We start from the raw sequence: 27,153 nt of genomic DNA on the forward strand, positions 1-27,153 counted from the left end.
GCACTCCTTCATACACCAGAGGCATGAAACTCAGAGATAAGTGTTCCAAATTTCACGCCAATTGCTCTAAAGCCTTGCAAAACGCCAATGTGTAAAAACAGGTCATTTTCACTGAACCACTGCCAACATGTCAGAGTAAAACATATTTCTTGTTGAAATGTAAATGATTGGACCCTAAACTCTTTCCTAATATATTTGGCATACAGGAGATTTGAGGTCAATGTTTGACCTATGCTAAAAATAAAAGCCACAGACATTGGTTGACCTCAATTTATTACCTGGAAACCACTCTGCTATGAGGGAGAAAGGACCTTAGAGTTGGAAAGTTTGAATATCTAGTTCTCGTCCATATAAAGTAAAGCTAGCCTTGTAAATTGTAAACTAAATATGTTTACTAAATATGCATAGAATACACATCTACTTGACAAGGACCTTTTATATAGAAGTAATATTTTATATTAAAAATAAAGTTTGCAATGAATTATCTATTTTATATTGAATCTTGGCAGTTAACTTATTCTGGATAAATGTTACATTTTTCCATTAACATCAAGAGATTAAGAATTGGGAATATGACTTATGTTTTCAGGAAATAAGTACGTATTTATGGACAATTAAGGGTATTAGTTCTTTCTGCTTCTCCTAAATGCTCCCAGCCCACTTCCATAATTCCCACGAGAAGCCTATTTTGATTGATTTAATTCTGTGATGTTGATTTGCCCATATTAACTATTGCACAGTAACTGTGTTAATACACTATGCATATATACTCTCTCTTCTTCCTTTCATAGAGTCAGGGTTGAGCCTTTTATCATCATAGTAAGAGACTCAGTTGGTGTTTCACTCATAAAGAGGAGTAAAATATATGAATTCTGCATAAATGATAAGCTGACTCAGCCAGTTCTGGCATTCTTTTTGTCTCTCTTTCCATTGGCACAGGCAGAATTAGCTAAATACCTAAATTCAAGTTTAGACTTGAGGAATAAAAGGAGGTCACATAGGCCTAGGTAATCTCTCTAACCTTGAAAATTAAATAAACAGTTGAGGGATAAACCTGGATAAAATAATGATCTTTCTCCTTTATCATGTCTCTTATGCATTTACTTCTTGCCTGAAATTAAATTAAAAGGGTAACTGGGTTAAGGTAGTGTTTGTGCATTCCCGGGCATGATACCATCTAATAACTCTTTACTTTCATGATCATTTATAATCTCGTCTACTACCTTCTTGCTATTAATAACATTGGCTGAGCACGGTGGGAGCTGAAGATATACTCAATTCAGTCATTTCTAAATTTTTATTTTAATCTCATTCTTGTTCACATGCATAATAATCCATGGGATAACCTGCTTTCGATATCTAGCTTGGATTTCTGCAGGGTGTGTTAAATATAGTTTATTGCATTCTTGCACACACAAAAATAACCAGTGTGTTGAGACTTTCTGTAGAAAAAGTGTAAATTATGCCCACTGGCTTGGATGAGAGGGAAGCATCTGAGCAGGAAAGGCGGAGAGATCTAAACTAGAACTTAATCTTATTCATGCAAATAATCTCATAAAATAACATGAACCAATTCTCCAATTAGCAGTCGTTTGAACTTATGTCAGCCATTTAACTTCTCCAGAAGCAAATTTCTTCATTTCTGTTACCAGATTTTAGACTAGCAGATAAGTAGCAACCCTTCTAGATCTAATATATCATGAACCTAAACTTAAAATCCTTAAGGTGAATACTAATTTTTATTTCCCCTCCTGAAATATAGGTACCCTAGAATAAGTGAGAAGTTGGTGGGAACTTAGAAAAAGAAGAGGTAAGGAAAGGATCAAAAAAGAATTACTCCAAAGGATCCTTGAACCGATGGCTGGATTAGAGTTCAGCCACCTCAAGTACATGCCAGGTTTAGAATGCAGTTAAAGAATTATCAGAGCAGACAAAGAGTTTCTAGGTAAAACAAAGGAAACAACATGCAAAAAGATACCTGGATGCCTTAAATTGCTAATGTCTAATTCTGCACTGTTACTTTTAATAACTGAGGTCAGTTTATGCACTGAGTACTACATTAAAAGGTCTTAGCCTTCAAGAAATGCAAAATGTTAGTCTTATGTCGATTTTTACTTAATTTCTTCTATGGCATAAGTAAGGAAAAAGGTTTCTTTAACAAAACTCCTTTAAGAGGCTAATTGGTACATTTGACATGCTGGAATCCTACCTTGACAGTTGATTCCTTCAGCCTGAGATTTTGATTTCTGTAGAAATGTAATCCCCCGTGGGAGAAGTATGGCTTTAGTTTGAGTGTTTTTGATAATAGGTTTTTATATGGCCCCACCATGAAGATCAGGAGCCCCAAAAGATGAAGCAGGAATAAAAAAAATGTGGGAAAGGAGAGCCATGGGTCAGGACCATCTTATTTGGATTTTCCTGTCAGAAATCTCTTCTTAAATATCCCCTTAACAATGGATGCAACTGCATATAAGCATCACCTTCATTCATCATACTCCTTAAAAAGCTTTTTAATTTTTTTCCACAAAGAAAAATTACAACCTCAGTGTCAGCTCAACAAATGGTATACATGGCTATAAAGCCATCTTATATGACAAGGATAAATCTTTCAAGCAAAACCTGCTTCCCATTCAAGATAGGGTTACAGCTGCAATAACATTTACAGATTTAAGAGTTGAACTGTGGGAGAAAAAGACGTCTGAAGGAAAGGATTTTGGCTTTATATTGGCCCAACCTAAATATCCTAAAACCCAATGGGGGGTGTGGGGGTTGTGACTTTCCCCGCTACTTTGTTGTAAGTTTCAGAAAAGGTAAAATGGAGAAAGTGAGTTGAGCTTATTAATATGAAAATGTGTGTAGTGGGTGTGGAGAGGGAGGGAGAATTTATTAAAATGGCAAGTATTTATTATTTTATTTTTTACATTTTAAACACAGCAGATCAATCAGTCAAATGTATTTATTGGGCTCATTCAAGATCTCTAGAACAATTTTTCCCAACTGTATTTCTGCTATAACATATGTGACAGTAACACATATATGCTTGAGAAATCCATGGCAGACCAGATTATATACTGGCTTTAATAAGAGAACTGAGTCCTATGTAAAATTGAGGATGAGCTATCTATATCTTGACCTCAGGTAACAAATTTTCAGTACTGTTTGTGGAGGGGTAGTGGTTGTTTACCACCCAAATGCCATATGGTAGAGGTTTAGTGAATACTTACTGTATCAATTAGTGGATGGATGTCTATGGTGGCACAAACTGCACCAAAATATCTGTACCCTCAAAGAATGTGGATTTGTGAGGTAAGCTGAGGCAAGAGGAGTAATAAAGAAGAGAAGCTTTTTAGTGTAGAGATGTATTTCAAGGGAAGAAAGATTCCTATGTATTTGAAGCCTTTATGTTCAAGATTATTTTCATTTGTTCTTTTAACAAATACTTTTTGTGTACCTAGAATAAACTACAATATATGCCAGGCATCAGCAAAACAGAAATGAATATGACACAGCTCCATCTTTGAGTTCTCATTCCCTTGGGAGTAATTCTCATGTAAACAAAGAGTTATTTAATACAGAGTCTCTTCTTCTGAAAAGACATGATATAGAGTGCGGCAGAGTAATTTTAAAATTAGAATAGCAGTTCTCTATCTCATAACTGGATACAACACTGTTACTTTCTCATTTCTTCCTAGTTCTATAATCCTATAATTCAGAATAAATATGTATCAAGGACAAACATATTTTGATAACTAAACATATTTGTAAATTTAATTGAGATTATATGCAGAGACTGATAAACTTCTTCCTTCAGAATTCTTTCAAAACAGTAAAATTTAATATCATTTTGCCACTATGTAAACTGAACTCTTTAATTCTTTACTCTTTGACCAAGATTTGCAAACAGTTCTAGGAACCAGACAGATTTCACTCAGTAGATGATGTGCTTTTCTGAACTCGGAGTGACATGAGGATTTTTTCCCTTTGTGGAACCCAAGATGAATTTTTGAATGTCAGCGAGGCATTTAATATTTGAGTACCATATCTGACGAGTCTGTTAGACCTTTATAAGTCCACTTCCTGGGATCTTTTTCAAAGGAGAGCTATAGATATTTTGTACTTGGCAAGGAGGAAGCATGAACTCTTGAAAAAGAGGTAGTGGTTAAATTAAAGGCATTAAATTGGATGGGATCAGGAAAGTAATATGGTGAAAATGGCTTATCATGTTAGTAACCTTGTGCTAAAAAGGGCAAGCTCTGTGGGAGTTCTAGGTGTAAGCGCTGTAGAAATTACCAAAATGGGAGAAATCTGAGCTTTTTAAATGTGATAGGTTTGATCTAAAATCTTGTTTTCCTTATTGTTCTTCACACACAATTTCCCAAAATGAAAAGACTAGAAAAAGTAACACCATATTCCTTCATTCTGTCTGTTTTGTACATTTATTGTATGAGTGTTTATTTGTAGAGAAATAACAAAAGCCTCTGCAAACTCTATTCTTCCTAAATAATTGCATTTCTACAATCATTATTTTAAAAATACTGAATAGATTTTAATGGACTCTATTTTATTCCTTTCCATGGGAGCTATCACTTACACCTGTCAGATGTAGGGATTCAGCAAGATATAAATGGAGCAAAGGAAAAAAGACCAGAAATTGAATAAAATGTATCCAAGAGGTAGAAAATGTGCTGATAGAGCTATAAGTGTGGAGAGTGATAATTGCTTGGTTTGGCTGGCAAGCATAATGTATCAGGATTATTGTATTCTCTGGCTATTTATTATCCAGAAAAAATGTTATCAAATGGGACTTGAGAATGAAATTCTACTAAGTACCAAAAGTGACTGGGAACCAGGATGCATATAATATTAAGTGTTCAGGAAGACTAGGAGGTGGTATAAATGGTAATAGGACTCCAGCTACTATGGTGTTCTAAGATATTCTTCAGAAACAGAGGACATGCATGCCTTTGTCACTGTTAGACGTTTATAAGTCACTGAAGATGCCTACAAAATGTAGCTTCTGCAAATTCAACACCTGGTTCTGAGACCATGGCCATTAATAGTTGCCGTTCTGCTTCAGAACCGGCCATCCATCGACTTTGAAGCCCTGTTGGAAAAGACTATATGGCTGAAAGGCTTAGCCCAGGCCTTTGGGGGGTTTCTCACTTGGCCTGATAATTAACCTGCTGAAAAATTTATCCAGTCCAGCATTCTTCTGCATTCCAACATTGTCAGCCTCGTTAAAGACTGGGCGACTCTGAAAGTGGACTCTGGAGAATCAGAAGTGGTAGATGGGCTTGTTTTCCAGCATATCACTCTCCTCATATACTTGGCTTACAGGAACCAGTTTCTCAACATCTGCAACTAGAATTGGCAAAATCATGGTAAGGTTTATTCCTAGATGCGAGCAGAAATTTAAGCTGGTAACCAGAATAGGAATTTACCCTTTTTATTGCTGCCTTGTATCATTATGGTATTGTCTTTAAGGTAGTAAAGTGTAGTGGTTAACAGTACAGATTTAGCAGCCAAAATGCCTAGGTTCATAGCTTAGCTCTACCATGTTACTTAACTTATTTACCTTAGTTTCCTGTACTGTAAAATACAAGTGATAGATGAATTAGTGACTATCTTTTAGGCTTGTTTTATTGAATAAATTAGTTACTTTAAAACATGCAAAATAGTAAGTACAAAAAATATTAACCCTTACTAGTTTGCCTCTTGTCACCTATCATTTGGATCTTTGTAATGGTCTTCTCTGTAGTTTCTCTAAGCTTCGAATCTCACTACCGTCTAATGTATTTCCCATATCTATCATGGAAATCCTTAGAGTTTGCAAATCTGATCTTGTTACCTCCTTCCTCAAAATTCTTCAAAGACATCTTTTATTTAAATAATGTACATGAACACTAAACATATTAGAAGATAGCTTAGGCCCTTCTGTCCCTCCTTACTTACATAGCATTACTTTCTGGTACTCCTCATCACTCATCCTTTCCCACTGGAATTTTCCCAGGTATAACCAGCCTTTTCCTGCTTTCAATGTATTTTTTACATCAGGTGATCCTCAGGGATTTAAACCTTCTCTCCTTGCATTCTTCCCTCCCTTTTTTCCCCATTTCCTCCCTTCTCATCTTTCCTTTAATTTTTCTGTTTGTTTGACAAATCATCTGCAATCCATGCTGAAATACTTTCTCAGTAGCTCCACATTGCTTTTATAGACCTTTTAACTTGCTGAATTATAGCTGTCATTTTATTGAATTAAACAATTTTGTTTGCAAATCTGTGTTTGCAGAAAATTCAAAACACTAATATCTTCTTTCCCTAGCAGCTAGCACAGTGTCTGACACATAATGGCCACTAAATAAATATTTGTTGACTAGATGAATTATATTCTACCCTATATTTCTCAGTCTCAGGATGAGAACATATTTAGTAGAAGATCTGGGGCTATTACTGCAATTCAGATGTACAATCTCATGCATATCTGTTAGTTGTTGTCAAGAGCTCACAAATAATAGAGCAGATTCTGTAATGGGGAAAAGTCATTCATGATATTTGTACATTTTGTCTTGCCTGAACTACTTTACAGTGAAGTTTTTAGGCTTAACCATAGGCACCAGATTATGTGCTCAGACTGTTCATTATGAAAGTTTAAAGTAGCACAGAATAACCAGTGGTTAGTAATTAAGATTCATCAAATAGCAATGTCTAATTTTATTAAATCCCTTTATTCAACAGTGCCTGAAAGTTGGTTTTCTTTTGCCATTTTTAATTTTAATATCATAGGAGATCTCAAGTAAAATATACTTTGATCATTTGAGCTAAGTTTGTATATTCTCAGCATATGGGTAATTTTCTTGTCCCTTTCAATGCAAAAGCACTTAAAATTTTTGACAATTGTATCTAGATGTTCACTGAATGAAGTGAAGCACCTTGGTCCCCATCCCACACAGCCAGAATTTAGCCATCACTACATCATGAGAGCTGACACATACACAATTACTTTCTATTCACAAGGCTTCCCATCCTTAACTCATTAAGTCCAAACTTTCTCAGGGCTCAGCCAATCTTCATTCCCAAATCATCATTATTTACAACATTATTCTGACTGCTATATGTTCCCTTAGCTATAAATGATATTTTTTGCTGCCATAAAAATGGATGCAGGGAAAAGATAAATGTCTTCAATGAAAACACTTGAATAAGTGGCTCCACATAAGCCTAGGAATATAATAAGTCCTTAAATTGTAAAATTAATGTAGAAAAGAGAGGAAGATTTTATAAAAAAAAAAAAAGAGAGAGAAAGAAAAGGTAGACAGAAAACAGTTTAAATGTTTACTACTTGGCTATAGATTGAATTTTGAGCAAAATTGTATCCACAGATATTCAGACAGTGAACTTTACCCAAGATCAATGTTTCTGTCATCAGATAGGCCCTAGCTCTGTAGGGGAGTGATGAAGGTCATATAGAAAATAAATTCGATTTCCACAGGTATAGAGAAATTAAATTAAAGCTAAAGCTTTAATATCTAAGGATATAATTTTTCTAACATAACCTCATTCTGAGACTTCCATGATGTAAACTGAAATTACCAGAGAGAAATATTTTGACTTTTGGGATCTCTGTATACTTAAAGTTTTCAGGCTTTATATAATCATCAAAGGCCGTTCCAAAGATTTTTTCAAAGCAAATAGTCAACCTATTTTAAGAAATTGACACTGGTAACAAATTTGAATTAAGGGTTGTCATTTATTTCCATTTTCAAAATATGAAGTCTGTGAGAAGGGATGCAAAATTATGAGGTAAAAATGCTAGAGAAATGTAACAGTCATAAAGCTATAAATAATCAGTTTTGGATTTTTTCTTCCAGTGTTTACTAGGACTAAATTCTTTATGTGAAATAAATGTAGTAACAAATTCTAGATATACCCTATTTTTCTGATAATTGGAATCTTACACAAAATCACATGGTGTATAGCCACCTGGGGTAAAGGAACTAAATACTATCCCAAGTAGCTCAAAGAAACTGGAGAGTTTATGGGTCTAAAATATTTATAGAGGAAATCAAGATGTGAAAACATTTTGACTCCAAGTGACATGATATCCATTTATTCTTCCTTCTCTAGTCTTTTTCGCGCTCACAGCTTTATGAGCAAGAAAGCTATATCATGACCTATATTACTCTAACTGCTTACCTGAACACCATTCCTTTATTCATTTTAAAGGTTTTTTTTTTTCTGGCATATTAAGGATCATATAAAGAAACTACAATGTGGAGACTGTTTCTGCATTTTCTGTAGACATGCTGTTAAAATTTGCAGCTTCTTTCATCAGGTAAGAGTCTAGAATATGGGACACCACAGTTAACATAACAAAAACATCCTTGTTGTCATTAAGCTTACAATTTATTTATAGGGGATCAACAATAGACAAGTCAAATATATCAAAAGTTAGACAAATGTTAAGTGTTATGAAAGGAAGGGCTTCCTTGGAGAGTTTTCATTTGATATCTCAGTCAGTGAAGCCTACACTAAAAAAGAAATACTTGATTAACGACTAGAAAGTGGTAAGAGAATAAACCATATGGATATCTGGAAGAAGAGTATTCCAGGTAGTAGAAACAGCAAGTGCAAAGGGCCTGGGGCAAAAATGTGACTTTTGTGCACAAGGCAGCATAGCTGGAGTGGGGTAAGAAAGGGGTATAGGGTAGGATATGAAGTCAAAGAGGCAGCAGGGGGCAGTTTATTTAGGAGAATACAGATAACTGTAAGGCCTTTGACTTATTTTAAGTGAAATGAGAAGTCTTTGGTTTTGAGCAGAAAGAGTGACTTGACATTATTTCCTTTTTAGCTGGATTACTCTTACTACTGTATTGAAAATAATTTTTAGGGGGTAACCATATCCAGTTAGGAGGATGCTGACATTTATCAGATGAGAAATGCCAGGGACTAGAAGGGTGGTAAGTTTAGAGATGGTAGAAGTTGTTGCATTTGGGATATAATTTGAAAATAAAAACAAGAGAGCCTAACAAATTGCATGTGGAATGTGAAAGAGAAACTTCTTTTTCTAGTTAACTAGAATATTGGAGTTAGCTTATACTTAGATAGAAGGACTGAAGGAAGGAGCAGTTTTGAGGCAACTGCAGGAGTAGATGAAGAGTAGAGATCAAGAGTTCAATTTGTATACATGTTAACTTTGAGACAGATGCTCGTTAGAAATCCAAGGGGATTTCTTGAGTGAGCAGCTGGAAATATGGTTCTGGAGTTCAGGGGAGTGGTCCAGGCTAGAAATAGGCATCCAAGAATGGGCAATGTTTTCTAAGCATTGACTGTCTCCTATATTCCATATAGCTCAAAGTCCTTCTTCTCTTTCATCAGATGGTGGAAATACTAAAGAACTTTCTCCTGGAAAATGTTGACTGTTCTCATAACACTCATTTCCATATTCTCTAATTGTGTTACTTCTACCAGTTTTAATTGAAAAAACAGGATCAAGTCTGATTGAGGCAGACCCAGGACAGGATGTGAACAGCAATCTAGGAAGCACTGTTGTGGTACTTCAGCAGGCTCGATTAGGAAATGTGAGCATGCCAATGCAGAGAGTAATGTTGACTTAATGTTCTTCAATCCACATGAACTTCCCAGAAGTTCACAGATAAAAGCAAACAAGAGGAAACAAAGTGAGTAGCCTTCTACTTGACCTTTGTTTTCCAAATAGTGATTTAGTCATTTGCCAGATTCAGTTGATCTTTTCCCAAAGGGAAGCAGCTCAGAGGGTATCTGGCAGCACTGAAAGCTCCCACTAGTTTGTTGGTCTCCTGCAAGATAGGTGTATCACAAGGTCCCTTGTCACTGTTCCCATCAACTTGCTGCTCTCTATCCCCAGCTTTTAAATTAAACCATTTTGTTTTCTCTCCAGCTTAGTAATAGGTTCTTATAATTGTTTATACACACATACACATATTCATACACACCCACACACATGCCACGCACTTACTTACATATTACAGGGACACAGCCTTCTATGGTGGGGAAATTATCACAATTCCAATGGAAATATGAACTGCTCTACAAATTTATTACATTCTTTGGGTGGCATCTTTGGGAAGGGGTGAAGAGAAGCTTAGCTTTGGAGGGAACAGTTATGGTATTATAAAAGATATTTCAGTTATGAACAGAGAAATTTAAAAATATTTTCTAAAAAGTGATAGTCCAATCTAAAGTAAAGATCAGTCAGTAAAAGGAAGTACACATTTTTGAATATGCCAACCATAGGGCGATGGCTGTGGCAGGTGAAGAGGAAACAGAGAACTGGAGATGACAAGATGTTTAAAAAAAAAAAGAAACAGAAAGCAGATGTTGACTCCATTGGCAGTACGGTGGTTAAGACTCTGTGCTTCCTCTTCAGGGGGAGTAGGTTTGATCCCTCGTTAGGGAAATAAGATGTGGCGTGGCCAAAAAAAAAAAAAAAAAAGCGGATGTTAAGGAGTAAATTGAACAAAAGTAAGCTTGAAATTTAGATGTTTCATGGAGATGACAGCAAAAATATATAATAATTTTAGCAATAAAAGCAGCTAATATTTGCATAGTGCTTTATACTTTGCACAAATATCACATAACTTATTTCATTTAATCCTATTATGTAACTCTCTGAGAGGGACAGAATTACAACCTTTTTATGAAGATAAAAAACTGAAGTCTAGAGTGGGCACTTAATAGTCAAAGAATGCTACAGTGAACAAGAAGGACAGTCAGAACTGATGCACAATTCTTCTGACTCCCCATCCTGTTTGTTTTTACTGGCATCCTAATAATAAAAAAGTGAATATTTTCTATGACAAACATGCATGAAAGTACTTTCCAAGTTTGCTTATTATAAATACATAGCAAGGCATTATGTTCTTTGTTATTATCACCTTCGGTCCTTACACTGAATTATTTTGTATCAACATTCTATTATTGACTATCTGAAATAGCCCTCACATTTGTATAATTTTTTTTTTTGTATATCTAGTTTCTACTCTACAATAGCTCAAAATCAAAACAAGGAAAACTTTGTAAAATACTATCATTTAAGCCAGAGGATTTAGTAAAAGACTAACTTGATTGCTTATATTATTCAGTGAATTAATCCTTGGAATTGTTTCTAGAATTACTGGCTTTTTTTATTAAATAAAATCAGAATCCATGCAAGACTAAAGAGACATGTGGTTCTAACTCATCCTGGAATGAGTATACTGTGTATTGCTTAAAGAACTACATTAAAACAGCCAAATTATCATAGTTTGAAAGACCAGGGACCAGACTCCAAGTCAAATACCTAACTCAGAGCACAGAAAATTCTATACTTGAATTATTTCTAAAATATTTCCAATGTCATTTTATCTTTTATGGATAAGATAACGATTCTTAGGAAACAAAATAGAACAAAAAGCTTAGATAAACATTTCTTAAGGCATACATTAATGCTGTGATATGAATATGCCTTGAGAAACTTAAAACTATTCAGAAGACTACCTCTTTTCTTTTAAACTACCAGCAATGATGGATAGCCCCACTTCCCATACCCATGACAAATGCACAATTATATAATTTTAGGTATGTGATTCTTGCTACAGACTTGGGTATATTTACAAAGAAACAATATACACATAGATTGGATGGCATTTAATGAACAAATCAGTTGAGTAAATTATTCAAAGGTGAGGAAGTTGAATAAGCTTATTTCATAAATTCAAAATGTAAAGGTAAAAAGAGAATATTGAAGTGCTTGTTTAATGAAGTTTTCTTCTTAATGCATAACCATGACTAACCACAGCATGGGGGAGCCTTCTGTTAATGAGGCAAACATTCGTTGACACAAGTGAGCATCTAATAATGTCTACCTTTGGGGCAGATGAATCTATTATTTCAGTCCTGGTGAACAACAAAGGGGGCAGATAGGGCAAGAAATGTAATATAATTGCCTCTCTTAAAGGAAAATCTGCTCTCCTTTGAGATATAGAATTTCATCTCTGGCTTCACAGGAATCCTTTTCTTTATGCAGGATGCCAGGTACGTCATAAAATAAAACCAGCTTGTTCTCTTCTCTTTGGGTTATATTAACGAATTAATAAGCCGAGTGAGTCTTCTAACTACATCTCATTCTTCTTTTTTTTTTTTTTTTTTTTTTGTGGTACGCAGGCCTCTCACTGTTGTGGCCTCTCCCGTTGCACAGGCTCCAGACACGCAGGCTCAGCGGCCATGGCTCACGGGCCCAGCCGCTCCGCGGCATGTGGGATCTTCCCGGACCGGGGCACGAACCCGTGTCCCCTGCATCAGCAGGCGGACTCTCAACCACTGTGCCACCAGAGAAGCCCCCATCTCATTCTTAATACTAATTATTTCAATTTATGAAAAAATGTGCCCATTACCTGGAGTTCCATTTTTTATGTGTGATCTAATCTGAACACAACAGGGATGTAATACTGAATTCTGTTTCCATTGAATCTCAAAATACAAAACAGAACAAAACTCAAGAAAACTAAAGGATACAACAAAGTGATGGTTCAAAGTCTGGGGTGGGGGAATATTTGGAACAGATACACACCCTTAGATTTGAGGCACTATGGGACAGTGGAAATGAAATGGGTCCTAAAATAGAAAGATGGAGGTTTAAACTCCCCAGTTTGTTACTTAATATGTAAGCCTGTCAGTCATATATCTTAAGCTCAGTGAGCCTCATTTCCCCTTTATGTAACAGGGATGATAATACATACCTTAGAGCAGAGTTTTCATGATTCATAGATAATGTCTATAAAGAACCTCATTTTCTTCTTTTTTCATTTGCTTGTTTATTTATTTATCTTTATTTTACCTAAGCTATTTTGTGCTTTCATTGTCTGTGTTTGGCTGTTCTCATCTTCTGTCTTTAGGAAGAGAATGCAATCTCACACTTTTAAAGCTCATGTCCTCCCACTAATTTTGGTGAGCCTTGTAACAGGTTGTCATTGCTGTGTACAGCATTTATAAGCATAAGAGAAAATTGACCCAGTTTTCAAGCTATTTTGAATTCCTATGGACTCATTTATTTACCCCCTGAGCTGAAGTGATTAGAGAAACTGAGATTCACCAAAATCTTGGTACCCGAATCCTTACCCTGTAATTACTATTTAGTCTTAAAGATGTTCTAGCACTCAATTTATGATGAGAGCAAATAGAAATTGGATAGTCTCTGATTCCCACTTAATCCTTGTTCCCATTAAGTAGGACTAGATGATGAGTCCTCATTTAGCAGACCTGATTCCAATGCAGGATGTTACCATTTTGATTTTATTTGGTTATTTTCTCGTTCTATATTTTTAATTAAAAATAAATGAAAACTTAATGGGGATAGTAAGGCTCAGCTGCTACAGTCAAAGCATAATGTAATTCAGATTACTGAGTATGGTAATTTAAAATAATTTGAAAATATTATGAATACTAATGGGCCATAAAGCTTGTTAGAAAATATAAGACTAATATGTATATGGTGACTACTTTTATGTGAAATCTTGATGATTTCAAACTTAGGTTCTAAACTCGGTAGACCAAACATGTGGCCTCTTCACTCTCATTATACGTGTAAAAGGATCACTATATCGGCTGTAGGACATCAATGACAGGAGACTTGACGTGCATTAATTCAAGTTGTAGAATGAAATTTCAGTAATGATTGTTTAAAATTTCAGCTGGTAGCAACCCTGAAACTATTTATGTTTCAGGGCAAGGAAACTTTGAAGCTGCATCTTGGACTACTTGGTTGTGTCTGGTCACAAACTTGGATTGACAATTATTGCAGGCTAATGATTCTAAAATTAGGCACAAATCATTAAGATGCAAGTCCTGTGTATGGTTATAAGAAATCACTATTTTGCAGTCTCTTCTAATGATTCCTCAATGAATCCATGAGGAATGCTTATATATTTTGCAAATGCATTCTGGGTGTTACTTGTTACCTCAGCTCACTGTCTAGTAGGCTCTAGACCATTGCACTATTTGTCTTGTGGGTCTCATTTTGCTAACTATAAGCTTTTGGCAACTTTTACTTCTTTGGTGCTACTTTGCACCTTGTAAGGTGTGGGACCCTTCTACATTTTCTTCCACATGATTGTTGATAATAAGATTGACCATTTAAGAGAATTTACTTAAAGAGTGGACAAACTAAAGATAACTGAAACAACAAACTTTAAATCAATGATAATTAGTCCAGTCCAAGGTTCATCATAGGGCTTTGCTCTTGGATTATCTTTCTCCATCTTTCAGCCAATTTCTATGTTGCAGGGGCCAGTCTATAACGTTTTTGCTTCAAGGGGACAGACTTGTACTTTCCTCTTCTTTCTAGAGCCCAAGTTCCAACCCCTGGGCAGTGTTGGCAGTGGAAGGAGACAGGAGGATTAGAGGATTGTTTTCCTAAAAGACAAAATAATATACTGGAAAGCAACTCTATCAATAATGACACTAAATTTCATTGTTATGCCAAGTTTGAGTTTTCATTGACATAAAACATTCCTTCTCAGAATAGAACTCTGCTTTATCATTGTATAACAAAATAACTTTATGCAAATAAAAGGCAGATTGCACTCACAAAGGGGTTGAAAAATGTTAGACAAAATTAATTAAGCAGTTTCTCTCCTTTTCTAACCATCAAGACTTCACAAAAACAACTGTGGTGTAAGATCATCCTGCTCAACCTATCACTTACTGGAAAATTATTCAACATAGTTTGTTTCCATAATATCCATCTAGCACTTAGATTAAGTTATCTTTTCTTAACTTTAATAGTTAATAGTATACCTTGCAAACTTCAATACTTTGCTATTATTATCTGGACAAACTGTCTTTGGAAAAAGTCACATTTAAACAGTTTACTAATCAATTTTCTCTTTTGTAAAGTAGAAATAATAATGCCTGCTCTTTCACATTAATTGGTTGGCAGGTTCATCCCAGTGCCCTATAGACCCATGTATGTGGTAGCGTGGAGTCTTCCAGGTTTGACTAAGGGAGTTATTGGTCTGATCAGTGTGCTGATTGTTGCTCTAAGAAGCACTTAACATTTATTTCCTCACTGAATCCCACCTCTATACACAAACACACAAACACAGAAACACCACAACCACTACCATCTTGTATGAAACTGGCAGATTCAGAATATCTTAAAAGTCTTATTTTAAACTATAACTGAGTCCATACTTCACTTAAAGATATTTTCAGCCACATGAGTGACAACATAATGATGAGGCCATATATCTTTAAAAAAGGGGGGAAAAAGTCACAAAAATGACATAGAACTTAAAATTAGACTTGAAAGCCACGATCAGCTATATTTAGCCAATGAGGTTTAGTGTAAAATAAGGGTAGGTTTTTTCTGGCATGTATTATTTACAAATCTCTAATGTTCTTCTAGTTTTTGCTTACAAACCAGAAAAAAGTGATAGAGGTGAATGTTCACAAATAGAAAATTTACATACACATATGTAGCAGATGTGGTATATAAATATACAAAGTACAATAAATAAAACTCACCAAAAAAAGTGTATCTGATGGACTGTGTATAGTGTAGTAATATAATTCACATTGGTAATGATTCTGTTTACAGTACTTTAATAGCTACATTGATCATATTTGAATAATGAATTGCTTATGTTAATAGTAATTGGAATTTGCTTATTTAAACACTTATCATTGCTAATTTCAGTTACCCAATAATGGGAAGTTAAGATTACACAATTAAATAGATTTTATCAAGCTTACTTTGGGGAGAAAAACACATTTATTCTGATATGAAAACTTTTTTAATGCCAGATTTATTTTAAGTTAACAGGCTTATTTTAAATTAAAATTCAAAGCTGTAATTATTAAAAATTGCCTTTTAAACAGATGTGTCTAGTTTTAGTATGGACCCATTACTATAGGGAATATTTTATGAGATTTTTCTCTAGAACTTTATATTTTTCTTAAGTGGTTTTAAATTGTTTTTATAAGCTATTTATCACAATAATCATATGACATGAGTTAACAGGTTTCCAATTTCAGAGATGAATATATAAGATTATTAATAATTAAAGTAAAAAGTAATGAATGCACAGAGGTAGTTTGTGCTCATATATGAATCTAGCTTTTCCTATAGATAGGTTAGCTGAGTGTTTGGTATAGAGAAGGTGACCCCAAAATACCACTATAGTGAGTGAATTTTTGAATTAATGAATTAAGCTCCAGTCTGCTACTTAGTTGAAGTCTAGTCTTCTGGCCTTTTAGCAACTACAGCAGTCTCCCCTTTTCTGAAGTTTCACTTTCAACAGTTTTCTGAGTAGCATGATGCAATCTTGTGCTCTCCTGCTCTGTCCAGCCTGGGATCCCCAACCCTTGACAAGCCTGCTCCTCATCCAACCATCAACATCATCACGGATCCATGACCAAGGATCACCTAGATCAGATAATTTTCCTTTTAATGTATCACCAGGTCTATAGTAGTCTGATGCTAAGTCACAATGCCTAGTCATTTACCTCACTTCACTGGCATTTTATCACATCACATCATCAAAAGTAGAAGGGTAAGTACAAAACAATAAGGTATTATGAAAGACAGACCATAACCATATAACTTTTATTACAGTATATTATTATAGTTCTTCTATTTTATTATTATTGTTGTTAATCTCTTACTGTGCCTAATTTATAGATTAAAATTTATCTTTGGTATATATGCATAGGAAAAAACAGTATATATAAGGTTTGGTGTTATATGCGACTTCAGGAATCCACTGGGGGTCTTGGAATGTGTGCCCTACAGAAAAAGGGGGACTGCTGTAATATTGGTCCCTAGACATAATCCATTTGAGGATGCTGGATAAAATCTATATGCTGGCCTAGGCCAATTGTCCTTATGTGGCTCTACCAAGGACAAGATAAAGATCTGTGAAACTGTTCTGTGGGTTTAGAATATTTTTCTGGCCCTCTGTTCTTCATCTATAAGATGTAAACAAAAAAATTTACCTTGCAGAGTTGTGACAATTAAATGAAATAAATCATATAAAGTATGTAAACTGTATCCGATTGCACCAAGAATGCACTCAATAAATTGTATATATTACTAGTTTCAGATTAAAATCAACAATTTATGGAGATGAGTATACTTATTTAACATTTTAAATTACTCAATAAACATGATTCCATAGAATTATGTAACATCCTAATCTTCTTACATACACTGTAACACTGTTTTAAGGCCATCAATTTTTGTGATATTTTTTCCTTCTCCATGTCTACATTGTAAGATTTACCTGCTTCTAACTATTCTTAACCTCACTACAATGTTGTTTTCTAACCTATAAGTTATTTATTTATGCCTAAATTTACTTTTGTGAATCCAGTTTATGTATAATACTATGCTATGCTTGGAAAAAAGTGTTTTAGCCAAATATGAAGACTAATTTTAAGAAATATTAACCTACTATCTGAGAGAAACATAAATATATAACTATTTTGCAAGATAGAATTTGATATGTGTAAAACGGGTAACATAAATTCTATAGAATTTCAGAGAAGCTGTATATATTAATTGCTGTCAGGAAATTTGGTCAGGTAAAGATGTAGTTTTAAAATATGGGTAGAGGGGAAATGCTCAAGATGGTGGAGGAGTAAGACGTGGAGATCATCTTCCTCCCAACAAGTACATCAGAAATACATCTATATGTAGGACAACTCCTACAGAACACTGGCAGAAGACTTCAGACTTCCCAAAAGGCAAGAAACTCCACATGTACCTGGGGAGGGCAAAAGAAAAAAGAAAAAACAGAGACAAAAGAATAGGGACAGGACCTGTACCTCGGGGAAGGAGCTGTGAAGGAGGAAAAGTTTCCAGACACTAGGAAGCCCCTTCACTGGTGGAGATGGGGAGTGGTGTGGGGAAAGATTCAGAGCCACAGAGGAGAGAGCAGCAACAGGGATGCAGAGGGCAAAGTGGAAAGATCCCTGCACAGAGGATTGGTGCCAACCAGCACTCACCAGCCCAAGAGGCTTGTCTGCTCACCCGCCAGGGTAGGTGGGGGCTGGAACCTGAGGCTCAGGCTTCGGAGGTCAGACCCCAGGGAGAGGACTGGGGTTGGCTGCGTGCACACAGCCTGAAGTGGGATAGTGTGCCACAGCTAGCTGGGAGGGAGTCCAGGAAAAAGTCTGGAACTGCCTAAGAAGCAAGAGACCATTGTTTTGAGGTGCGTGAGTAGAGGGGATTCAGAGCACCACATAAACAAACTCCAGAGAACAGCATGAGCCGCAGCTATCAGCATGGACACCAGAGATAGGCATGAAATGCTAAGGCTGCTGCTGCAGCGACCAAGAAGCCTGTGTGCAAGCACAAGTCACTATCCACAACTCCCCTCCCAAGAATTTGTGGAGCCTGCCACTGCCAGGGTCCCGTGATCCAGGGACAACTTCCCAGGAGAACACACGGCATGCCTCAGGCTGTTGCAACCTCATGCTGGCCTCTGCTGCAGCAGGCTTGCCCCACATTCCATAACCCTCCCTCTCCACAGCCTGAGTGAGCCAGAGCCCACTAATCAGCTTCTATTTTAATCCCATTCTGTCTGGGTGGAGAACAGATACCCTCAGGCGACCTACACACAGAGGTGGGGCCAAATCAAAAGCTGAACCCCAAGAGCTGTGTGAACAAAGAAGAGAAAGGGAAATTCTCCCAGCAGTCTCAGGAGCAGTGGATTAAATCTCCACAATCAACTTGATATTAGCTGCATTTATGGAATACCTGAATAGACAATGAATTATCCCAAAATTGAGGTGGTGGACTTTGGGAAAAACTGTAGACTTGGGGTTTGCTTTCTGCATCTAATTTGTTTCTGGTTTTATGTTTATCTTAGTTAAGTATATAGAGTTTATTATAATTGGTAGATTAGTTTATTGATTTGGTTGCTCTCTTCCTATATATATGTATTTCCTTTTTATCTTTTTTTGAGTGATTCTTTGTCTGAGTTTGTCTATCTACTTTTGCTTTTATCATTTGTGGTAGGGTTCTGTCTGTCTGTTTTCTGTTTTGTTTTTTGCTTTTAGTATAGTTTTAGAGCTTTTTATCATTGGTGGATTTGTTTATTGCTTTGGTTGCTCTCTTCTTTCTTTCATTACTTTAATTTTTTAATATTTTTTGTTTCTTATTTTAATAACTTTATTTTATTTATTTATCATTTTTTAAATTTATTTCTCTTTTTCTACCTTTTTTTCTGAGCTGTGTGGTTGACAGGGTCATGGCACTCCAGACGGGTGTCAGGCCTGGGCTTCTGAGGTGGGAGAGCCGAGTTCTGGATATTGGTCCACCAGAGACTGCCTGGCTCCATATAATATCAAATGGCAAAGCTCTCCCAGAGATCTCCATCTCAATGCTAAGACCCAGCTCCACTCAAGGACCAGCAAGCTACAGTGCTGGACAACCTATGCCAAACAACTTGCAAGACAAGAACACAACCCCACCCATTAGAAGAGAGGCTGCCTAAAATCATAATAAGGTCACAGACACCCCAAAACATACCACCACAGTCCTGCACACAAGAAAGACAAGATCCAGCCTCATCCACCAAAACAAAGGCACCAGTCACCTCCACCAGGCAGCCTACCACAACCCACTGAATCAAACTTAGCCACTGGGGGTAGATACCCGAAACAAAAGGAACTATGAACCTGTAGCCTGTGAAAAGGAGTCCCCAAACACAGTAAGTTAAGCAAAATGAGAAGACAGAGAATCACACAGCAGAAGAAGAGGCAAAGAAAAATCCCACCAGACCAAATAAATGAAGAAGAAATAGGCAGTCTACCTGAAAAAGAATTCAGAGTAATGATAGTAAAGATGATCCAAAATCTTGGAAATAGAATAGAGAAAATACAAGAAAGATTTAACAAGGACCTAGAAAAAGAAAAGAGCACACAAATGATATTGAAAAACACAAAAAAATGAAATTAAAAACTCTCTAGAAGGAATCAATAGTGGAATAAATGAGGCAGAAGAATGGATATGTGACCTGGAAGCTAAAATAGTGGAAATAACTACCACACAGCAGTAAAAAGAATGAAAAGAATAGAGAACAGTCCCAGAGACCTCTGGGACAACACTAAACACACACCAACATTCGAATTATAGGTGTCCCAGAAGAAGAAGAGAAAAAGAAAGAGACTGAGAAAATATTTGAAGAGATTATAGTTGAAAACTTCCCTAATATGGGAAAGGAAAGAGTCAATCGAGTCCAGGAAGCACAGAGAGTCCCACACAGGATAAATCCAAGGAGAAACATGCCAAGACACATATTAATCAAGCTATCAAAAATGAAATACAAAGAAAACATATTAAAAGCAGCAAGGGATAAACAACAAATAACACACAAGGGAATCTCCATAAGGTTAACAGCTGATCTTTTAGGAGAAACTCTGCAAGCCAGAAGGGAGTGGCAGGACATATTTAAAGTGATGAAGGAGAAAAACCTACAACCGAGACTACAATACCCAACAAGGATATCATTCAGAATTGACAGAGAAATTAAAACTTTTACACACAAGCAAAAGCTAAGAGAATTCAGCACCACCAAACCTCCTTTATAACAAATAATAAAGGAACTTCTCTAGGCAGGAAACACAAAGGAAGGAAAAGGCCTACAAATATAAACCCCAAACAATTAACAAAATGGTAATAGGCAAACACATATTGATAACTACATTAAATGTAAATGGATTAAATGTTCCAACCAAAAGACATAGACTGGTTGAATGGATAAAAAAACAAGACCATATATATGCTGTCTACAAGAGACCCACTTCAGACCTAGGGACACAAAAAAACTTAAAGTGAGGGGATGGAAAAAGATATTCCATGCAAATGGAAATAAAAAGAAAGCTGGAGTAGCAATTCTCATATCAGACAAAATAGACTTTAAAATAAAGACTATTACAAGAGACAAAGAAGGACACTACATAATGATCAAGGGATTGATCCAAGAAGAAGATATAACAATTGTAAATATTTATGTACCCGACATAAGAGCACCTCAACACATAAGGCTAATGCTGACAGCCATGAAGGGGAAATCAACAGTAACACATTCATAGTAGGGGACTTAACACCCCACTTTCACCAATGGACAGATCATCCAAAATGAAAATAAATAATGAAACACAATCTTTAAATGATACATTAAACAAGATGGATTTAATTGATATTTAAAGGGCATTCCATCCAAAAATAGCAGAATACACTTTCTTCTCAAGTGCTCATGGAACATTCTCTGGGATAGATCATATCTTGAGTCAGAAATCAAGCCTTGGTAAATTTAAGAAAATTGAAATCGCATCAAGTATCTTTTCCGGCCACAAAGCTATGAGCCTAGATATAAAATACAGGGAAAAAAATCAGTAAAAAATACAAACACATGGAGGCTAAACAATATACTACTAAATAACAAAGAGACCACTTAAGAAATCAAAGAGGAAATACAAAAATAACTAGAAATAAATGACAATGAAAACACAACGACCCCAAACCTATGGGATATAACAAAAGCAGTTCTAAGAGGAAAGTTTATAGCAATACAATCCTACCTCAAGAAACAAGAAACATCTCAAATAAACAACCTAACCTTACAACTAAAGTAATTAGAGAAAGAACAAAAAAACTGCAAAGTTAGCAGAAGGAAAGAAATTATAAAGATCAGATCAGAAATAAATGAAAAAGAAATTAAGGAAACAATAGAAAAGAGCAATAAAACTAAAAGCTGGTACTTTGAGAAGATAAAGAAAGTTGATAAACCATTGGCCAGATTCATCAAGAATAAAAGGGAGAAGACTCCAATTAATAGAATTAGAAATGAAAAAGAGACTTCCGGGAAGATGGCAGAAGAGTAAGACGCGGAGATCACCTTCCTCTCCACAGATACACCAGAAATACATCTACGCGTGGAACAACTCCTAGAACACCTACTGAACGCTGGCAGAAGACCTCTGACCTCCGAAAAGGCAAGGAACCCCCCACGTACCTGGTTAGGGCAAAAGAAAAAACTAAACAGAGACAAAAGGATAGGGACAGGTCCTGCACCAGCGGAAGAGAGCTGTGAAGGAGGAAAAGTGTCCACACACTAGGAAGCCCCTTCGCGGGTGGAGACTTCGGGAGGCGGAGTGGGGGAGCTTGGGAGCCGCGGAGGAGCAACAGGACAGGGGTGCGGAGGGCAAAGCGGACAGATTCCAGCGCAGAGGATCGGGCCGACCGGCACTCACCAGCCGAGAGGCTTGTCTGCTCGCCCGCCGGGGCGGACGGGACTGGGAGCTGAGGATCCGGCTTTTGTCGGAGCGCCGGGAGAGGACTGAGGTTGGCGGCGTGAACACAGCCTGCAGGGCGTTGGTGCGCCGCGGCTGGCCGGGAGAGAGTCCGGGGAGGGGTCTGGACCTGCCGAAGAGGCAAGAGACTTTTACGTCCCTCTTTGTTTCCTGGTGCACGAGGAGAGGGGATTAAGAACGCTGCTTGAGAGAGCTCCAGGGACGGGCGCGAGTCGCGGCTAGAAGTGCGGAGCCCAGAGACAGACATGGGACGCTAAGGCCGCTGCTGCCGCTGCCAGGAGGCCTGTGTGCGAACACAGGTCACTAGCCACACGCCCTTCTGGGGAGCCTGTGCAGCCCGCCACTGCCAGGGTCCCGGGATCCAGGGACGGCTCCCCGGGAGAGCGCACGGCGCGCCTCAGGCTGCAGCGTCACGCCGGCCTCTGCCGCTGCAGGCCCGCCCCGCACTCCGTGACCCTCCCTACCCCCCGGCCTGGGTGAGCCAGAGCCTCCGAATCAGTGGCTCCTTTAACCTCGTCCTGTCTGAGCAAAGAACAGACACCCTCCAGCGACCTACACACACAGGCGGGGCCAAATCCAAAGCTGAGCCCCTGGGAACTGTCAGACAAAGAAGAGAAAGGGAAATCTCTCCCAGCAGCCTCAGAAGCAGCGGATTAAAACTCCACAATCAACTTGATATACCCTGCATCTGTGGAATACCTGAATAGACAACGAATCATCCCAAATTAAGGAGCCCTGTGGATGAAAGGCTCTTGGTGCTGCAGCCAGGACTCAGTGCTGTGCCTCTGAGGTGGGAGAGCCAACTTCAGGACACTGGTCCACAAGAGGCCTCCCAGCTGCACATAATATCAAACGGCAAAAATCTCCGAGAGATCTCCATCTCAACGCCAGCACCCAGCTTCACTCAACGACCAGCAAGCTACAGTGCTGGACATCCTATGCCAAACAACTAGCAAGACAGGAACACAACCCCACCCATTAGCAGAGAGGCTGCCCAAAATCATAGTAAGTCTACAGACACCCCAAAACACACCACCAGACGTGGACCTGCCCACCAGAAAGACAAGATCCAGCCTCATACACCAGAACACAGGCACTAGTACCCTCCACCAGGAAGCCTACACAACCCACTGAACCAACCTTAGCCACTGGGGACAGACACAAAAAACAACAGGAACTACGAACCTTCAGCCTGCAAAAAAGGAGACCCCAAACACAGTAAGATAAGCAAAATGAAAAGACAGAAAAACACACAGCAGATGAAGGAGCAAGATAAAAACCCACCAGACCTAACAAATGAAGAGGAAATAGGCAGTCTACCTGAAAAAGAATTCAGAATAATGATAGTAAGGTTGATCCGAAATCTTGGAGATAGAATGGACAATAGAATGGACAAATTGCAAGAATCAGTTAACAAGGACCTAGAAGAACTAAAGATGAAGCAAGCAACGATGAACAACACAATAAATGAAATTAAAAGTACTCTAGATGGGATCAATAGCAGAATAACTGAGGCAGAAGAACGGATAAGTGACCTGGAAGATAAAATAGTGGAAATAACTACTGCAGAGCAGAATAAAGAAAAAAGAATGAAAAGAACTGAGGACAGTCTCAGAGACCTCTGGGACAACATTAAACACACCAACATTCGAATTATAGGGGTTCCAGAAGAAGAAGAGAAAAAGAAAGGGACTGAGAAAATATTTGAAGAGATTATAGTTGAAAACTTCCCTAATATGGGAAAAGAAATCATTAATCAAGTCCAGGAAGCACAGAGAGTCCCATACAGGATAAATCCAAGGAGAAATACGCCAAGACACATATTAATCAAATTGTCAAAAATTAAATACAAAGAAAGCATATTAAAAGCAGCAAGGGAAAAACAACAAATAACACACAAGGGAATCCCCATAAGGTTAACAGCTGATCTTTCAGCAGAAACTCTGCAAGCCAGAAGGGAGTGGCAGGACATATTGAAAGTGTTGAAGGAGAAAAACCTGCAACCAAGATTACTCTACCCAGCAAGGATCTCATTCAGATTTGATGGAGAAATTAAAACCTTTACAGACAAGCAAAAGCTGAGAGAGTTCAGCACCACCAAACCAGCTCTACAACAACTGCTAAAGGAACTTCTCTAGGCAAGAAACACAAAAGAAGGAAAGGACCTACAATAACGAACCCAAAACAATTAAGAAAATTGGAATAGGAACACACATATCGATAATTACCTTAAATGTAAATGGACTAAATGCTCCCACCAAAAGAAACAGATTGGCTGAATGGATACAAAAACAAGACCCATATATTTGCTGTCTACAAGAGACCCACTTCAGACCTAGAGACACATACAGACTGAAAGTAAGGGGATGGAAAAAGGTATTTCATGCAAATGGAAACCAAAAGAAAGCTGGAGTAGCAATTCTCATATCAGACAAAATAGACTTTAAAACAAAGACTATTAGAAGAGACAAAGAAGGACACTACATAATGATCAAGGGATCGATCCAAGAGGAAGATATAACAATTGTAAATATTTATGCACCCAACATAGGTGCACCTCAATACATAAGGCAAATACTGACAACCATAAAAGGGGAAATCGACAGTAACACATTCATAGTAGGGGACTTTAACACCCCACTTTCACCAATGGACAGATCATCCAAAATGAAAATAAATAAGGAAACACAAGCTTTAAATGATACATTAAACGAGATGGAGTTAATTGATATTTATAGGACATTCCATCCAAAAACAACAGAATACACATTTTTCTCAAGTGCTCATGGAACATTCTCCAGGATAGATCATATCTTGGGTCACAAATCAAGCCTTGGTAAATTTAAGAAAATTGAAATTGTATCAAGTATCTTTTCTGACCACAACGCCATGAGACTAGATATCAATTACAGGAAAAGATCTGTAAAAAATACAAACACATGGAGGCTAAACAATACACTACTTAATAATGAAGTGATCACTGAAGAAATCAAAGAGGAAATCAAAAAATACCTAGAAACAAATGACAATGGAGACACAACGACCCAAAACCTGTGGGATGCAGCAAAAGCAGTTCTAAGGGGGAAGTTTATAGCAATACAAGCCCACCTTAAGAAGCAGGAAACATCTCGAATAAACAACCTAACCTTGCACCTCAAGCAATTAGAGAAAGAAGAACAAAAAAACCCGAAAGCTAGCAGAAGGAAAGAAATCATAAAAATCAGATCAGAAATAAATGAAAAAGAAATGAAGGAAACAATAGCAAAGATCAATAAAACTAAAAGCTGGTTCTTTGAGAAGATAAACAAAATAGATAAACCACTAGCCAGACTCATCAAGAAAAAAAGGGAGAAGACTCAAATCAATAGAATTAGAAATGAAAAAGGAGAGGTAACAACTGACACTGCAGAAATAAAAGAGATCATGAGAGATTACTACAAGCAACTCTATGCCAATAAAATGGACAATCTGGAAGAAATGGACAAATTCTTAGAAATGCACAACCTGCCAAGACTGAATCAGGAAGAAATAGAAAATATGAACAGACCAATCACAAGCACTGAAATTGAAACTGTGATTAAAAATCTTCCAACAAAGAAAAGCCCAGGACCAGATGGCTTCACAGGCGAATTCTATCAAACATTTAGAGAAGAGCTAACACCTATCCTTCTCAAACTCTTCCAAAATATAGCAGAGGGAGGAACACTCCCAAACTCCTTCTACGAGGCCACCATCACCTTGATACCAAAACCAGACAAGGATGTCACAAAGAAAGAAAACTACAGGCCAATAGCACTGATGAACATAGATGCAAAAATCCTCAACAAAATACTAGCAAATAGAATCCAACAGCACATTAAAAGGATCATACACCATGATCAAGTGGGGTTTATTCCAGGAATGCAAGGATTCTTCAATATATGCAAATCTATCAATGTGATAAACCATATTAACAAACTGAAGGAGAAAAACCATATGATCATCTCAATAGATGCAGAGAAAGCTTTTGACAAAATAAATAAGAATAAAATATCTAGGAATAAACCTACCTAAGGAGACAAAAGATCTGTATGCAGAAAATTATAAGACACTGATGAAAGAAATTAAAGATGATACAAATAGATGGAGAGATATACCATGTTCTTGGATTGGAAGAATCAACATTGTGAAAATGACTCTACTACCGAAAGCAATCTATAGATTCAATGCAATCCCTATCAAACTACCACTGGCATTTTTCACAGAACTAGAACAAAAAATTTGCAATTTGTATGGAAACACAAAAGACCCCGAATAGCCAAAGCAATCTTGAGAACGAAAGAAGGAACTGGAGGAATCAGGCTCCCAGACTTCAGACTATACTACAAAGCTACAGTTATCAAAACGGTATGGTACTGCCACAAAAACAGAAAGATAGATCAATGGAACAGGATAGAAAGCCCAGAGATAAACCCACGCACATATGGTCACCTTATCTTTGACAAAGGAGGCAGAAATGTACCGTGGAGAAAGGACAGCCTATTCAATAAGTGGTGCTGGGAAAACTGGACAACTACATGTAAAAGTATGAAGTTAGATCACTCCCTAACACCATACACAAAAATAAGCTCAAAATGGATTAAAGACCTAAATGTAAGGCCAGAAACTATCAAACTCTTAGAGGAAAACATAGGCAGAACACTCTATGACATAAATCACAGCAAGATTCTTTCTGACCCATCTCCTAGAGTAATGGAAATAAAAACAAGAGTAAACAAATGGGACCTAATGAAACTTAAAAGCTTTTGCGCAGCAAAGGAAACCATAAAGAAGACCAAA

The sequence above is a fragment of the Aethalodelphis obliquidens genome, unplaced genomic scaffold, assembly GCF_003676395.1.
Source record: "Aethalodelphis obliquidens isolate GAN/ISIS:26980383/991018 unplaced genomic scaffold, ASM367639v1 scaffold60, whole genome shotgun sequence".
Taxonomy (NCBI): domain Eukaryota; kingdom Metazoa; phylum Chordata; class Mammalia; order Artiodactyla; family Delphinidae; genus Aethalodelphis; species Aethalodelphis obliquidens.